The following is a 16,260-nucleotide window of genomic DNA, read 5'->3' as shown; positions in this document are numbered from 1 at the left end:
AAGCCCCATTCCTGAACCTGAATTGTTTTTTTGTTTTTTAAAATGGCATACAGAAATAAGGAGTGGCAGGTTAGAAGCAGGGAACAGTATTTGTTCTTGAAGCTGCTGTTCTACACAGTCTGTTTTCTGTCTCTTGGGCTGCTCAGTGAAAATATGCATGGGAGGAATTGTTTCCCAAAATGCCATCACCTGTGATCCAGTCCTATTGTTTCCTTTTGTTCCTAAAGGAAAAAAATGCTGCCTTAAAATGGCTGAGCATAGCTCCCACAGGCCGGGCTGGGAGTTGCCCCCAAAGAGCATATAGGCCTCTCCCAATGAAAACAAAACCAGTATTAATCGCCATTTCAGAGGAGGCACTCTGAAAGGAGTGAACTTTGCTGCCCGCTGTGCAGATCCATGAGTTTCAGAAATCTCCTGTAAAAAGATTCCTGTGTAGCAGTATCACATGCTGCACAAGGGCCCCCAGTTTCCAGTGATACTCCAAACCTACAACCTGCAGCAAACCCCAAACTATGGCCCATCTCCTCAATGACATGTTGACATGTTGCAGAGGTCCTTTCGCTGCTTGTTTCCTGCCTTTCCTGGAATAACACCCACTGTGCCCTAGTTCACTTTATGAGCTCCTTCTGACAAAGTTTGCGCCATGGGCTGTTGTTTGTATCCTCTCACCTCTCTGAGTGTGGGCTACTACTCCATCACACCCACTCTGTGCCCTTAGCTCCCAAAAGCCACTGCTGTTCAGCCCCTCGTACTTGCCTCCTTCCTCCCCGCCACACGCCTGTCCTATCACCTCTAGATAGGTGCTTGCGCTTTTAGATTTGAACACATCAGATCCTGCCACCAGTTTCACAGGCACCTGCTGAGTAAGTTGCTATTATAAGAGGAGTATCGCGTGGCGCTCCTTCATATATTGAGAATCTGTCTTTGGTGTGAACACAGGAATTGCATCTCCTCTACCCCCACCCAAGAGCTACAAATACTTCTTTCAAGATTCTATCAAACGTGTTGTCTGCGCTTTTTCTGTGTTATGACATGATTCATAAACATATTCTTTTACGGCACTGTCTTTTGAAAAAATCTTAATGCCACTTGAAAAAACCCTTCCACCCACTTGTTCAAACACTGGGTTGTTTAAACAGTGTATAAGTGTAGGAAAGCGTTTTGTTTTCTTGGAGAGTTTCAGTGCAATGACAGCTGGCAAGGCTGACAGTATTTTTAATTGTGTATTGAAGTACCCCTTCTGTTGAAGTGGCAGAGGTTCCTGACTTGCAAGAGATCCTGTGAAGCTGCCCAGCTTAGTTGGTTGGTACCTTGGTTCCATCATGATAAAGTAAAGGTTTGTTATTGCACCTCACAAATTTAGGGTGCAACCCATAGCATTACTCGTAATCCTGGGTACTTGTAAGCCCCCGAATTCAGAGGCTTACGAATATCCTCCGTGGCCTCTTCCTCTCCCCACCCCCAGGATCTCCTCCTTTCCCTGAATCTCTGTGCTCCGTTTACCGAGTGCAGAGAGGCAGCTGGCACAGTTCTCTCCCTGCCCGCTGTGAGGAGGAGGGAGTGAGGAACGCCGTTTCCTGACTCCGCGCTCAGAGTCCTGTCTTCGAGCATGGAGCCAGGAATCTGAAAAATCCTATGTCCCCCAGGCACTGTCTAGGGGACATAGGATTGCTCCCTTAATGAGAGTGTTATTCTAGATTACTAAAGGAGAGCAATCAAAACTACTGCAAGGAAAAGGAATACTCTTACCAATATAAATAGCATAGAATAAGCACAAGAACAAAACTATTCCCCTGGGTATTTGCCCACTTGCATTGGTTACCCTGCATTTAACCTATATGATAAAGGATGGAACCCAATAACCCCTTCCAGTGAGGAACAGCGTCCATCCGCAATGGGGAGAGAGTGATGCCTCCTCCCTTCATGCACCCTAAAAAAACGCCAAGAATTGTGGGGAGCAGCTTTTGGGTGGCCAATGAAGATTGCGGGGGAGGGGAGATACTGTGGTGTGAGCAAACATCCTCTGGCACGATATTGGATTTTGCCCAAAGTAGGAAACTTTACACAGTGGGAAGAGGCAGCCTTGGATTGCTTCAAGGTTTTTAAAAACAGGAAACCAGTTTTTTCTTACAGTCTTATTAATAGAAATTTGAATAAATTATTTCTCCCCTTTTATCAATATCTATACTCACAACATTTTTTGAACATGGAAGTTCCAAAGAAATGATTTCTTACAAGAATTCACACAGTTAGAGAAAAGTGTTGACAGTAGCTTCTGTAACAAGGGGTTATTGTCAAAGATGTATGGTCTTCCTATTTCTTTCTTTCTTTAATATCCCACCTTTCCAATAGTGCTCAAAGTGACTAACAATCATAAAACAGAGCTAAACTGTAACACGATTAAAGCATAACCACATTAATTAAAACACATCAGTTAAAAACACATCAAAAGAGATATGAAATAAACAGCACCCATCACTTCAAACCTAGTTCAGCAAACAAAACAGCTTAACAGCCGAAATCCTATCTGAATAAAAATGTTTTTGCCTATGGGCAGAAGAACAATATAGAGGGACCTGGCCTTGCCTCCCTGTTCTGGGAGCAGACACTGAGAAGGCCTCTTCTCTGCTTCCCACGAAATGTGCCTGTGATGGTGGCCAGTTAGAGAGAAAGTCTTCTCCTGAGAGTCTTAAAACCCAGGCAGGCCATAAAGGAGAATGCATTCTTTTGACCCTGTAAAAGGTAAAGGTGTCCCCAACCAGTCGTGTCCGACTCTAGGGTGCGATGCTCATTCCCGTTTCTAAGCCGAAGAGCCAGTGCTGTCCGAAGACGCTTCCGTGGTCATGTGGCCGGCATGACTGAACACCGAGGTGCACGGAACGCTGTTACCTTTCCCGCCGAGGCGGTGCCTATTTATCTACTTGCAATTTCTTGCTTTCGAACTGCTAGGTTGGCAGGAGCTGGGACTGAAGACGGGAGCTCACTCCGTCATGCAGCACTTGGGTCTCGAACTGCTGACCTGCTGACCTTCCGGTCTGCAGTTCAGCGACCCTAAGTCTTATAAGGGCTTTATAGGCCATAACCAGCAGTGCTTTGAATTGACCCTGGAAACAGCTTGATAGGTCTGTTTTACACTGTTATGGAGGGAATTTTGAGGGAAGTTACCTAGAAAGAATGATGGGAAAGATTTGGGCAAGGAAGTTATGGGAAAAGCAATGGATTTTTTTTTCAATCTATGTGATATTGTACCCTCTTTTTGAATCTGAGGGAGATTTAGTATAAGCTACTGAATATATGATACCTTACCCTACAAAAGTTGAGCTGAATTTATGGAACCAACCATATCAATGTTAGAGGTTGTTGGGCGTTTGATGCCAATGTTATGCATATAGGGTGCAAAATCCCTCCAGTACATGACTTCTGGAAGAAAGTGATGGTATTATTCATCAAATAAGTGGCTGTAAGTCGAAAAGAATCCATTTGTGTTTTTGTTAAGTTATTTAAATGAATCTTAGTATCCATATAGCACTTAACTGAACACTTATTAGCAGTAAATTCATTCTTGCTAAACATTTGAATTCCAGCAGTCCACTTTTTTAGTGTCAGAATAGTTACAAAGGGCTTTGAAGGTAGCCAAAATGGATTAATTGATTCAATAAATATTGGGGGAGGGGAGATCCAATTGTGGCAGACAATTAAATAGATGGACAACTTTTATCATGAATTGGAATGCTTAATGTAAATCCTTCTTTAGAGATGCATTCTTTTTCTGTCTGGTAATGCACATGATGTTCATGTAATCCAATTTTTAAGTGTGTTTGTGCACGTGTGTGTAAAAAGAGACAGAGGTTGCTAGATAAATAGACTATATTTAGGCTGTCAGACTGACTTCTTACCACTTGAGGACAACACTGTAGGGACAGGTGATGGCATATATAGTTAGGATCCACAACTAATTCCATCTGATAATATACTTTATTACCGCTAGGGAGCAAAGATTCCTGCTTTATTGAGACCAAATGCATCTCAGAGCACTCTGGGGAATGCATCATTGACCTTGATACTTGATGTGTTGATGTTGAGCTGTGACAATACAAGTTGTCCCTACCCATTAACAGTTAGTGAGTGTATGCCGTATAATATTTTAGTCTTTGTGAAATAGTTTCCCATCTGTTTGATTCTTTCTCAAATAGTTTTCCATCTGTTTGAATCCAAATACAATTAATCTATCCCGGGTCAAACTTGGTTCGCAGATTGCAACAAGCCACAGTAAAAAATAACGGGTTGTTGAAAAGACTAGCAGGAGCGAGTGAGTGTGCTGATTCCCGGCTGTCTGCCCACTCCCACTGAGATAAACAACCCAGGGGTGCTCCATTCCTGGGTTATTAGGACATCCAAACCCAGAATAACTCTGAGCTATCTCTCCACCCAGCAACCCAGAGTTCTGGGTTTGGATGTCACAACAAAACAACTCAGGGAGGATCCCTGGGTTTAGCTCTGCCCAGTCGGGAACCAGCACATTCATTTGCTCCCACTAGATTTTCAACAACCCACAGTTTGTTAGCTGTTTACAATATGCAAATGGGGTCATTGGGTGGGTGGGAGGAGATGATCTTATTCCTGCTCAGCCTCTAAATCGTGTTATTTTCTTTTAAGTTGCCACACACTGCCAGTTTGGAAGAGCAGAAGTTGTTACTTTTCCCTGTTCATCACACAGCAGACAGCGATAGAATTCTCATGACACAAAAAGGGGGTGGCGTGTAGATCTTTGTGAAAAAGAGTCTCTATGAAAAAAGAGAGGTTCTTTTTCACAGAGTCTCTGCACACCACCCCCTTTTCGTTCCCATTTGCATCAACCGCGGCAGCCTTTGACAGCTCCTTTGACAGCTGTCAAAGATAGCTGCGGTTAGTGTGAATGGGAGCAAAAAAGGGGGTGGCTTGTGTGATAGATGTGAAAAACACTTCTGGGAGACTGCTGCAAGTGGGGTTTGAAGTAGGGCACCCCCAAGCGTCAGGGCAATACTTAAAACCCTGAGGATCACCTTGCTAAGGGAGTGATCTACACCCCTTTTCCCCACCTGTCAAGGGCTGTCAAATCAGCCTATATACAGTGTACTCTTGTCAGCTACCTTGTATGTTTGACAGCTCAATCATACAAGGCAAATCTTTTCTATTTTGGAAAGTTGTGCAACTCTGAAAATCGGACAAAATTATTTTTTATTATTTTATTTTAAATATGTTATTATTTATTTTTTATTATTATAACACAAAAAATAATAAATTTCGACCCCAATTTGCACAAATGTTTGGAGGATTTATTTTTTTAAAGGGTTAGTGAATGAGTGACAGCCCCTCCAGGTGCTGCTTGGGCACCGTTGGAGGGGCTGTCATTCATTCACAGGTGAGATCACTTGACACGAGCGGCAGAGGTTTCTGTTGCTCTTGCTTGACGATGCCCGCAACCCACGATGGGTTGGCAGTACCAGGTTCGGATGACACGCCAGTCATCATGGGTTGAACAACTCCTACAACAAGCCATGGGTTGTTAGGGTGGCCTGCTGCCCATGCACAAGTCAACCTGTGGGAATCAGTCCAGTTTTGCATGGCATGATAGCCCACTGTGGCTTGTCACCCATGATGGGTTGGCATGTCGTGCAATCCCAGTTAATATCCGGTAGGCACCAATGGCACTTGTGCAATTGTATTCTACATGGTGATGGGTGTGCTCTTATCGGTGAAGTGTTGCATTTTCAACATATAAAATATTGTGCTTTTAAATACTTGGGGAAATGCTCTGGGCCTGATACCAGCTGCCTTGAAAGCTCTGTGCATCTGATGTATTGTGTTTGTTCAATGACTATATTGCTTTTGTGATCAATAGCTAGACATTAGGCGAATACAGAGTGAGCAGTACTAGGGTTTGTTTCGTGTGAAACTATTTAGAATCCTAATGCTAAAAGAAGGGGGGATGTAAGAGAGAGAACAGCTTCATTTAGTTTTAACCACTTTGGTAGCTTCTTTGTATGAGAGTTTTAGCAACAAGATAAAATTGTACCATTCTGTTCATCTGTAGGCGTCTCCTTGGTTTGCGGTAAAGGATTTGCAGTGGGAACTGGGGCTAGGTTGGCTATGTAGTATTTCGGAGGAATGTGTTTTTCCCAGTTTGGCTGGGGATGTGTGAGCTGCAGAGTTAAGGTAGTGCTGCCCAGGCCTTCCCACCCCCTCGTTCCACCACTGGCATCCAGCCAGCCAAGAACTGCCTTCAAGCTGCCCATGACTTCCTATTGTTGGGCTGCCAACAGATTCCCTTTGATGTTTACAGGCAGCTCTTCAAAACAGTTGAGCAATGATTTTGGTGGATCCTTTCAAGACCTTGTACTGCTAAGGAGGTGGGGAGTAGGGGGAGAGAAAAGCACTTGTGCTTTTAGTGCCAGAAGCTGTTAATTTTGGTTCTCTGGAAGATTGATTTCAGGATCCAGTTTAGTTGATGGCTGCTGTTGCTGCTGTAGCAACCGAGGAGGGGAGAAACAGCACTGTCACTTCAACCCTATATATCTTTATTCGGAACCAAGTCCCACTGAGTTCAGTACTCTCTGCTCCCAGGTGAATGGAATTGCAGACATTGTCAGGCAATTCAATAAATTTATCTATTTCTTCCTCTTGAGCGCATTTTTCCCTTCTTCTGAACATGATCTGAATGATGGAATTCGGCTTCCTAATTATTAATAGTGACAAACATGCTGGGATTGCAGATATGGATGGCAGGGAAACTTGAGCCAAGTTGTGCTGGGCTTGTGGAGGTGGGCGTCTTCAGAGGATCTGTGGGCCACTTTCCACATGCACCCCACAGGCCATACTCCTGCCATCACTGGCCAAATTCGGTGGTGGCAGGGGCCGCAAAAAAGGACAGGTGGTGCATGTGGGCCATGTGTTCCTGCTGTAAAGGGATGTGAAGAAGCAGGAACTTCAGGCTGGACCTCTGAAGAGGGGCCCATGGCTTTGCGCACTGCATAGGTTAGTGGCACAATTTTAAATTGTGTCTAAATCATTTTTTGGTCCAAGTAGATAATAGATAATCAGATTCATGGGGAGAGCAATCCTATGCCCACCAGACAGTGTCTTTGGGCCATAACATTGTTTGGTTTCCTGGTTACAAGGTCAGAGATAGGGCTCCAACCTGGGAGCCTGGAAATCGCACTCCCCACCCCCTCCCTCGCCCCTTCGTAGTGAGCGTGGAGAGAACAGCTCTAGCTATCTCTCCACACTTGGTAAACGGATCCCAGAGATGGGGAAAACAGGGCACTCCCAGGAGCAGGGAGAGGAGGACACCAGGGCAGCTACGGTACAATTCCTATGGCTGCCCCAGCCTCCTTCCCTCTTCCTCCGAGGCAGCACTGCCTGTCTAGCAGAAATGCAGGGCGGCTGGAGCGTGAAGCTGCCGCTCTCCTGCCACCCTGCATTGGATACTCGGCAGCCTCTGAGTTCAGAGGCTAAGTTGATTTAATGTAATAATAATATAAATATAGCCCAATGCACCAAGACTAAATCAGAGAAAGGGAGCAACTACTGGGCAGCAGTCATCAGGAAAATGTCCAAGTTGATTAAAATATATACTTGCTGTCTACATGAGAGCAAAGCTAATCAAATTTCTCTGAGGAGGACATTCTGAAGGGGGGTGCCACAACTGAGAATGCCCCCTGTCTTCTTGCCTGAACTTTGAAAGTGGAGGTACTTGGAACAGTAGGGCCTCCTGTCCACCCATTGAGGTCACTGCTGATTTGTTTTGGGGTAGAAGGGCCCAAACTATATAGGGTTTGTTTTAAAGACCAAGCCTTCCATGCTGTCTTTGGGTAGTACGTAAGCTATGTCCTTGCAAACTCTTACTAAGAACATTACCATCCTTGTCAAGATTTCTAATTGCACAACAAATGCATTAAAAAACAAAATTACATAATGACTCCTACTTACAGTTAAGAGCTACTATTTTATTCCTTTCCCATGTTTTTCCCATTCTAAAAGGTTGAAATGCCTCTCCTAAGACTTAGATACTGGCAGTAAAAACTTTGCCCTGAAACATGCTGGTATATTTGCCCTTGCCTCTTTTGCCTTCAGCCCCGCCACCGCTGGAATGCAGCCCCCACAAGGACTTCTCCAAACTGAATTCAGCCCGCAGATGGAAAGAGGTCCCCCACAATTGGATTGGATTGTAAGCCCACAAGCAGGGATTGTCCACAAGACATCTAGTCAGTTTTTATTTCCTTTATTTTGTCATAGAGTTTGAGTTCCTTCTACTTCTTAGCCTTCACAGTCCTTTTGATTCAGAATTCACAGCAGGTTATTATGAATTGCTTTAACTCTTACCCTAAAATTGGGGTTTAACCCAGAGTCAACGAGGGTCTGAAACTGAACTCCCTCCCAGCAGCAGCACCGCGAAAAAAAAGTGCTGCATAGTGTGTCAGTAGCAAGAAATTTGCTTACTAATGAACATGAGTGCAATTAAATTGGATTTAGTAAAGTTAGGCTGGATTAAAAAGAGATTTCTTCTAGGGCCTTTGTCGTGACACTTCACTGAAAGATGCTAGTCCCTTTTTTTATTGTTCCCCCTTTCATCTCAATGGCTGTTGAAGTGGCTCCTGTATATTAATGGTGCAAAGTGCTTTTAGAATGAAAGGAGCTTTATTTAAGACCATGATGCTCTCTGCAGTGGTGCTTCCATCAATCACTCCTTTAGTGCCGTCTGGAAGGCAGCCTTCCCGATATAAACACAACAGAGCCGACTGTCTCTTTCGAGGGTTCTGTTCTCATCATAACATGATATTATTGGAGCGTATTTGACACACACAAGATTTTATCTCTCTCTAACGCATAGAAAATACATAGCAAAATACATGTTAAGGATTAGGATTTGCCCTAAATTGCCTTAAATATTTTTAACAGTTTTCTTCACACTGATTGAACAGCTCCCTAGAGGTGTGCTCAGTTGAGGCTAGGGAAGTCTCAACTCTCTGTAAATTCTGAAATATTTTTTTTCTTCTGCTGGGTCATAGTCTCACTTAGTTAAAATAGAAATCAGCACCTGGAGGCCCCAGGGCCAAAACTGGGCTGCTGGGAGGGGACAGCATGGCTCTCCAGTTGCCAACCCAGAAGAGAGTGAAAAAGTAACATCTATGCCAACAAGACTTGCCACCTGGCTACTTTGGGGGTCAAAATAGGGCTTTGGTCTCCCCTCCTGATTCCATTATCAAAGAAAGTCTCTGAGAAATCTGGCCTGTAATCCAGGGGTTCAGAATAACAAGTGGAACCTACAACCAGTGGAGGCTGGTGGCTCCGATGTCAGTGGGGCAGTGAATCCGCTCTGGGTCAGAACCAGTCAGAATGCTAAAGGAGCTCCTTTAGGGTTACAACTGAAACCCAGAGCAGATTTACCGCCCCACTGACATTGGAGCCACCAGCCTCCACTGCCTGCAACAAAGTGTTGCAGTGTGGGATGACATTCCCATCAGTCCCAGCCAGTATGTCCAATGGTTAGGGATGATGAGAATTGTAGTCAAAGCATCTGGAGGGCGCCAGGCTTGGAAAGGGCTGCAAAAGAGTTTATAATCTGGGTATTTTGAGAAAATATCCACAACAGTTGTACTCTAAATGGGGAACTCTGAGACTTTGTGACCTCCCTAATATTCTCGGGTAGCTAGAAGTAGGAGATGCTGAGAAATATGTGTGAACCTGCAAAAGGAAAGTAGATTTCTGCAAATCCTCTCCTTCCAACCCCTCCTTGTTAGAAATCTAGCCCAATATTTTTCCAGTCAATCAGCAGAAACTGACGCCACCTGCTATTACTTAACCACCTGGAGCTGGGAGCAGGGTTTTCTCCAAATATCAAGGTGTGCTACTGGATTGGAGGTAGCCAGCCAAGCCCCCATTCTCCATTGGCCAGCCTTTGACCCATCCTAACCCCCCTTCCCTCCTTATCTGACTCAGTAGCGTGTAACCACTCCAGGCCATGTGTGGAGAGAGAAACAACAACCCCTCTTGAGTTTGGTCAGAAATCGACTTCCACTTTCTCAAGAAGAAACAAGAAGAGAAAGCAAAGTTGATACTAAAGGAAACAAAGTAAAAAGCTTGCTGACCTACACTAGACTCTTGGCAGTAAATTACTTGTATGTAGGAGGCACATGCTGCATCTGGAGTTAGACAAGAGATGCAGTGAAATTTCTGTGCGCTGCAAACAAAGGATTGCATCCCATGTTAGTCCTACTTAGAGTAGACCCATTGAAATGAATAGGACTTAAGGTAGACTTCGGTCGGATACAATTCAAAATATCTTATTCCATGCTTATTCCTCTTGGCTAAGGGAGGGGCAGGAGTAGCTGCCCACTTAAATCATAGAATAGTAGGATTGGAAGGGGCCTACAAGACCATTGAGTCTTAACCGCCAGCTCAGTGCAGGAATTCAAATCAAAGCATTTCTGACAGATGGCTGTCCAGCCTCTTCTTGAATGCCTCCAGTGTGGGAGAGCCCACCGCCTCCCTAGGTAGTTGGTTCCATTGTCTTGCTCTAACAGTCAGGAAGTTTTTCCTGGTGTTCAGCCAGAATTTGGCTTCCTGTAACTTCAGGCCATTATTCCATGTCCTGCACTCTGGCATGATCGAGAAGAGATCCTGGCCTTCCTCTCTGTGACCACCTTTCAAGTACTTGAAGAGCGCTATCATATCTCCCCTCAGTCTTCTCTAGGCTAAACATGCCCAGTTCTTTCAGTCTCTCTTCATAGGGCTTTGTTTCCAGTCCACTGATCTTCAGAGGAGGCCATCTTCATTGCCCTCCTCTGAACCCTCTCCAGTTTGTCTGCATCCTTCTTAAAGTGTGGTTCCCAGAAGTGGACACAGTACTCCATATGAGGCCTAACCAGTGCTGAGTAGAGCGGAACTAGTACTTCACGTGATTTGGATGCTTCTATTAATGCAGCCCAAAATAGCATTTGCCTTTTTTGCAGCTGCATCATATTGTTGGCTCATATTTTATTTATTTATTTATTACACTTATATCCCAACTTTTTTCCTCCTTAAGGAACCCAAGGCGGCTTACACAATCCTCCTCCTCCATTTTATCCTCACAACAACAGCCCTGTGAGTTGGGTTGGGCTGAGAGTCTGTGACTGGCCCAAAGTCACCCGGTGAGCTTCCATGGCCGAGCGGGGACTAGAACCCGGATCTCCCGGCTCCCAGTCCAACACTCTCACCACTACACCACACTGGCTTGTAGATCACAAGCTATATTCACCTTGTGATCTACAACAATTCCAGTTCTCCAATCCTCCAATCAGTACAAAGCAAGAAAACAAAGTGATACTAATGATCACCTTTTAGACTAAGAGATAAAGCTGGAAAAATGCTGGTTAAATGATCTTGACTAGCTACAACAAATTGAATAAAGCCAAAGGCTCCCCATTTTATGTATTTGAAGGCTCAGAAAATATATGCACCATTCAGGAAGCCTGATAATAATCAGCTGCCCTGGCCAAAAATGCTTAACAGCTGCCGGGAAAGGGATGCTGAGAAGCAGCTCCACTTCACAAGTTCCGTTGTTGAAAACAAAAGCACATGAGTAATTTCTTTAGGAAAGCAAGGAGAATCTGTTCCTTCATCCCACTGATTTTATGTGGTGCAAGGTGCAATGTAAAAATACCATTGGCAAAGGAGTAAATTTTTTTTAAAAAACACCTAAAGAGGGCATATTGAGATTTCACATGTCAGGCTATATAATGCGCGTGGTAGGAGTGAGTGAGCATTTTGAAAAAGCACCTTGTGGGGCCTGGTGAGTGCAGATGGCAATGCTTGGGGCACGTGTGTGTCTGTAATGTAATTTCTTTTCTGAATCACTGAGCTGGTCTAGGCTAAGGACTAGTCCTGGCAATGTGGGTCTTATTCCTTGCAATGCTGTGATAGCCAGTTGTCTCTCATCATGGCCATCGGAGTGTAGCGATGACTGGCTTTAGTGCTGGTTTGTAGAATACCTGGGAAATGAGGAGTGACAATGTTCCTTGGTAACTTCCCGCCTTCTTTAAGGCAGTGCCCTGTGATTTTACTCCCACAGTGCCTCACATAGGCAGAACAAATGTGCAGAGTTACTATTGGCTCGCTAAGTCTTTCTCCCTGAACTGGTATAAGGTTCGTCTCTGGTTGTGTGTGTTGTTTACTATCCAAATTCTTTGTTTTTGTTGTATTATTTCTTTAAAACATTCCTATCCCTCCTTCCCTAAAAAGAAGAAGGTCTAACAGCAAAAGTAACACCATATATTAACAACGTTAGAACATCAAAAATATTAAGACACTAAAACAGCGCAGGATTAAAAACAACAGCAGTACACCAACAGCGGTAAATGTAATTTCAAAAAGCAGAGACAGTTAAAACTAATAATGCTGAATTATCCATCCTATCTAATATGGAAGTCTTCCCCAGTGTGGTCCTGTCCAGGTGTTTTGGCCCACAACCCCCATCATCCCTGGCAACTGGTCATGCCAGATGGGGCCAGAAAAGAGGTACGCATCCTAGGCTTATATAGCCTGAAGAATAAGGTGGTTTGTGTTTGGTTATTGTCTTTGCCACTAGTGTCTTGCATGATAGTAGAATTGTTAACCTAGGTGGATTCAGGCATTCAATTGGTGCCTTTCTTGTGGCAACAGAATCTCCTTCTCCCATTGATAGCAAGTACTACCTGCATGTCAATCAGCATGTGGTGAAAGCTTTTGACAAGTAGGTGGTTACCTGATAACTACAATCACCACATGAAAAATGATGTGTGGATCTGCAATCTGTCTCCAGGTTCCTTGGTGTTGAACATATTTGCTATTTATAGATCAAGTTATGCAGACCAAGTTGTTCAGGCAAAGTCCCTTGTGTCATCATCAACAGCAGTATGGCAGAATTAAAAGTAACAAAAACAACAACAGAGTCCTATGGAAGTGGATTGTGGCTGATGGAGGAGGGGAGATGTGTGTGTTTTTAACTGCAGTTTCATTTTTACCCTTCCCGGCATAATAGTGAATGTGGGGGGAGGATGGATAATAGCTTTGTTATTAGTTGTGTCTAGGCTTTGGCAATACAGAGGAAACCACATGCCTTTGCAAATAGTTATCTGTGCCTATTGTTATCTGCTACAGATCCTTATTCAAAAAGCTTTTGCAGAATGCTGATCTTGTACATGCTTCATGTGCTGATTAAAGCATATTTATGTTTTTTACTGTTACTTTTCTCAACAAAAGAATTCAGAGACCTTTAGAATGGGTTTTATTATTGTACCTTTTAATTTGTGGATTGAGGTGGGTTTTTTTTAATATTCGGTTTTTGTACTATATTCCTTTTACTTTTCCTAGTACCACTCCCAGAAAATACACTGAAATGCATTAGGCATATCTTCCAATAAGACGTTCCACCTTGAGCACAAATTTTGAGGTTTTGCCTCCTTTATTGGGAAGTAGCTTTTTGTATGTATGGGAAAAGACCCATATTTCGGTTTCAGAGCACATATTTTTCATGCAGAAGAAGATCCCAGGTAGGAAAGACCTTTACCTGGGGTCTTGGCAAGGCGTTGCCTGATTAGACAGAACTGAGTTAGATGGACCAATAGTCTTGACTTGATATAAGATAGCTACTTACTTTCATATAGAGTATTGGTTCACTCATGGTGGGGAGAGAGAGAGAGAATTTAACCCAGTGTCAAATTGGGGTGTTTGGGAAAGGCTAGAACATAAAGATGATGCTTGATTCCACACCCAGACTTGTGTCTGTTGCCTTCTAGGTCAAATTTTAGCAAGGTGATAAATTGAGCTGAGCTTGGTCTGAGTCTCACAAAGAAGAAAACACTAAAGTCCCCTAACGATGTAGATCCAGTGTTTAACAATATGGGAAATGTATTGAGCTCTAATGAACTTGAGCACACTCTGGGAGAGAGCGGAGGACAGGAAGGCCTGGCATGCTATGGTCCATGGGGTCACGAAGAGTCGGACACGATTTAACGACTGAACAATGACAACAATTGAGCTCTAAGACTGGATGAACCTACCTAGGAGCAGTGGAAGAAAAGAGGAGAGGCTTTGACATTTTTCTGTTGGCGTACGTGCTGTTCATTGTGCTCTGCCTTGTCTTCTAAATGGCTACTGAAATGTAACATTTGCTTAGCCTTTGTTTCCAAAGCTCCCGTTTTGTGTTTAGATCTAACCTCAAGGTAGGTTAAGAAGAAATAGCTTCAGGACCTGCTTTTTTGGTTGCTGTACAAGTAGAGGCAAGTGTGGCAGGCAAGGTGTGTGTGTGACTCAACAGATGTATATAGTCTGTAATTATATGGCTATGTGAGCATATGACTTTGCAGAGTATATGCATACTTGCCGTTAATTGGCAAGGAATCCTCAAAGTGGGTACAGTCAGTGTAAGCGACTCGAGTGTTAAAACAGCCCAGTTAAAAGCGAACCAGTCCAAGGTTTGTCCTACCTCCTGTAATGGGCTTTGTATATGTGGCCTTGGTCAGATCACATTCTTTTTGCCCCAGTCCCTGTTTGGAATACCCAATATTTATTTTTTATTTATTTTTTATTTAGTACATTTCTAATCCGCCCATTTCTAACATCCTAAAAAACCAATGCTGTACAGATATGCTATATGAAATACAAAACAAATTATCACTGGATTCTTGCCATCCACAAGAGAACTTCAGAACAAGAATTAAAGTGCAAGTGCTTTTGTAATTTCTCCCATTAGAGAACATTTAAATGGTTATTTTTCAAGTTGTCTCCTCGTCCATAAGGTCAGGGACAACTTTTCTTAACCTTGGTATATGAGTTATATCTTGATTACTTTGTGTGTTGCAGTCTTGTAAACAAGCCCACAAAAATTACTAGCCTGCCACTTTCTTTACTAGGCTGTGTTTCCACGCTGGCTACAAAGCCTGGAAATGTATCCTACAAATATAGGATACTGCTCTCTTAGCAGTGAAAAAAAATGCTTTCTACCAAACAGGCTAGTAGTGACACAGCTGAGGGACAAGCTTCCCTTCCTTCACAGCTAATGTGGAAACCAGGTGGACAGGAGGAGGAATGGAGGGATCTATCCCTCATCTGTCACCCTTCTCACTCATCAGCCTGGAATTCCTGGTCACCTATGGCGACTAGGCGAGTTATTATGTATATGGCTGGCATATTGGCTTGTTAATTCACATTGTGTTATAATTAAAGGAATCCTAGGGGTTTTTTAATGACTTAACTCGATTTAAATCTACATAACTTTCCATATGTGAAAATCCAAGTTTCTAAAAAAAGAAGCATAGTTTCTTTGTTTTTAGATTATGCGTGCATGTATCTCAGTAAGTATCATCTTAGAAGAGGCATTCCCACTCCTCTTGAGCACAGGAGGGAGTGCCTGTTCTAAGAACGTGCCGTTTTTATAAGTAAGTGCATTACAAAAATTAAATATCTGCTTCCCTGTTAGTTGGGGGCACCTTTTTAGTTGAACAAAATGTTTTAAAATCAGTTAATCAGCATTGAAGTCCTCATTATAAATGCTTTATGCAAAGCTCTTGTTTCTGTTTTGGCAAATGGATGGAACTCCCTGGCACAGATTGCCCCTATTTCCAGAACCCCTTGTAAATGCTGCTATGGATCTAAATCCCCCCTCTGATTTATCAGCCCACACATGCATTTATATGGTTGCAGCCTTACTACCCATTTGGTCTCATGCTTCCAAAAACCAAGGAGCCAGGAGTTGGGTGGCTCTTCAGGCTCTCCACTTTTTGTCTTAACCTTCCTTAATTGGTAACTGTTATCGTTAGCCGGGGAACTGAACATGTGATAAACTAGTCAGTAACCTCTTTCACGACTTATGTGGACGTATTTCTAAAGAACAAGATGTTGCCTCCAGGATTTTTGTAATCTTGCTAATAATGCACATCTCAAGATGTGTACAAACAGCTCCAGAGAATTCTGCATGTTGCGTTTTGTATGATCTTGTGCCACTGAGCTGATAACTCAATCCATGTATGCTGGATGAGAACAGAATGTCTTGGAATGAAATGCAAATTATCCAGGCAGAGAGGCAGGGGTGAGGACACCTTTCAGAGCACCCCAGATCTCCAGACACTGCATGAGCCCTCCGGAGTTATTAGCACCTGTTTTTTGTTTGGTTTTGATGGGGGCGCTATTGCAGTTTAGAAGGAGTGGGGTGATGTGTTGGTGGAGGGATTAGCCCTCCTTGTCAGTGTGGGGCTGGTTTTT

General features: G+C 43.5%; 1 protein-coding gene across 2 annotated transcripts in view; it reads left to right on the top strand.

Moving 5' to 3' along the window:
• Positions 1 to 16,260, top strand: part of CD151 (CD151 molecule (Raph blood group)) — a 56,482-nt gene that overhangs the window by 5,109 nt on the left and 35,113 nt on the right. The window lies entirely within an intron of this gene.

This window comes from Heloderma suspectum, chromosome 1, assembly GCF_057233095.1.
Source record: "Heloderma suspectum isolate Gila_16-S chromosome 1, 16-S_ref, whole genome shotgun sequence".
Classification (NCBI taxonomy): domain Eukaryota; kingdom Metazoa; phylum Chordata; class Lepidosauria; order Squamata; family Helodermatidae; genus Heloderma; species Heloderma suspectum.
Note: the sequence above shows the minus strand (reverse complement) of the source record. Positions and strands in the feature narration are given on the sequence as shown.